This window comes from Arachis stenosperma, chromosome 10, assembly GCF_014773155.1.
Source record: "Arachis stenosperma cultivar V10309 chromosome 10, arast.V10309.gnm1.PFL2, whole genome shotgun sequence".
NCBI classification, from domain to species: Eukaryota; Viridiplantae; Streptophyta; class Magnoliopsida; order Fabales; family Fabaceae; genus Arachis; species Arachis stenosperma.
In genome coordinates, this window is record NC_080386.1 from 132,408,483 (window position 1) to 132,410,916 (window position 2,434).

A 2,434-nucleotide genomic window follows, 5' to 3' on the forward strand; every position below is an offset into this window, starting at 1 on the left:
TATTAATGCCAGTAATTAAGCCACTGTCTTTTTTTGGGTTCCAAGTCAAAAGTAATTAAAACTCTGCGGACATGTGGATGACGGTCTATGACCGGCACAAATCTTCCTAGCTGCATTAATAAGTTCAAAAGTATTTGTAAAGTCCTTTTAAATCATAAATTCATAAATAATAGTAACTCATAGGATTTATGTTTGAGTAAATCAAGTAATGTTATTAAAAGAAAAATAAGAATTTATTTATACATATCCTAAAAATACATATTAATATTATAAATTAAATTTTTTATTAAAAATATAAAAGTTTAAATTTTAATATGTTTATTTTATATTTGTTTAAAAAAAACTTAAAATCTTTTGTTAATAATAATTTTATAATATATCTTAAAAGTACATGTTAACTAAATTTAAAAAATAATAATATTATTTATATTTTTTAGAATTTTATTAATATGCATCTTAAAAACACATTTAAGATTATCAAAAAATATTTTATTGAAAATTATTGAAAAGAGAAATATTTTGATATTTTCAATGTATTAAATGTATAAAAAATTAAAAAAATATATTATTGTCTTCTTAAAGTGGGGAATGAATCCTCTCAATTACTAAAAAAAATTGACAGTGTAAAGTGTGATCTCTAACCTTTTATTGCTTTCTCTCATATTTATTTTTGGTCCCACTTATAAAATTAATGGTAAAATATCACACTTTACCCCCTAAATTGTTAAAAAAAAATTGAGAGGATCCATTGCCCTTAAAATGTGCTCTTAGTATTTGTTTGCCGAGGCTAGAAGTGAGGCTAAGATATTGTAATTCAATATTGTGTTTGGTAGTCAGAAATTAAAATTAAAATTTTAATTTTAGGATATAAAATTTCATTTTCTTTAATACTTTTAGAAAATGAGAACACACAAATAACTAAAATTTCTGGAGATGGATACTAAAATTTTAACAATACTTTCTTTAATAACTAAGAGTATTTTTAGTAAATATTTTTATTTTATCTCTATATTTATCTTGAACTAAACAGGATAATAAGACATAACTCAGTACATTACACTTTACACTAAACATGATACAGATACTTAATTCAGTCTTAGTCTCTTAAGTAGTGTTTGAAAGAGAGACAACGACTGAAAGATTGAGACTGAAAGACAGAAACTGAGAAATAGAGATTGAAATAAATCTCAGCACTGTGCTTGGTGTAAAGTAGGAGACAGAAATTGAAATAAGAATGAAATTCTAATTTAATTTGTATAAAGAATAAAGTTGGAATTAATTCATTAAGATGTAGGTATTTTAGGTATAAAATGTTATTAAATTTTCAATCTTTATCTCTAAAAATTTCAGTCTCCTGTGTCTCCATTTTTTAGAAATATTGAAATACTGAAATTTTGAGGACAAAAACTAAAATTTTAGTACCAGTTTCTATACCAACAAACATGATTTAAATTTCAGTACCCCAATCTTTATCCCAATACTTCAAAACAAATACTACATAGTCTTTATCTCTCTGTCTCTATATCTCAATCTCTCTTTCAAACGCAACACTATAACAGAAGATTTTTTATAATATCACTTTTTACATGTTTTTTTACATTATATATTCTTATAAATTTATAAAAAAAATAATGATATTTATCAAGATAAAAGTGACTTATCTTTTTTTTTTTTAAAGAAGAATATTTTATGTATATTAAAAATCAAACATCAAATTAAATATTTTAGCAGACTAAAATAATAAAATATATTATAGTAAAATAATAAAATAATATACGAACTCTCAAATTTATTCACAGTAATATAATAAAAAATTATGAGATGAAGATATGTATTAAATAGTTGATTATTGAGGACTATTTTCTAATATATTCATAATATGTAATAAAATTGTTAAAGAATAAAAAAAAGATAAAAAATTTTATTTATTATTGATTGATTAAATTATGAAAATAAAACTAAATATATATAGAACATTATTTAAGAAAGATAAGAGTAAAGATAAGATAAGATAAGATAATAAAAGTTAAAATTGTAACTGAATTTATGTATTCAATTGGGTTGAATTTGTAGGTCGTGAAACTTCTTTATTGTTATCATGGACTAAGGTGGAAGAATGATTTAATAATATGATTAATTATTAAAAATATTATACAAAGACAAATGTTTTAAAAATAGTATAGAAATAAATAAACTAAATTTTATTAATTTAAATATGTGAAAAATCTTCAATCTCATATAAATTTGAATTTTATAAACACTAAATTGCATAATATTAGATATATATTGCATGTTATAATAATTTTATAGTATTTTTATTGTAATTTAACATTAACTAAGATTTGAAATATTATTTGATAACGTATAATTTTTTAAAAATAAATATAAATCTAATTTGTATTTATTGTCTTCACAGAAATAAAAATGTAACACT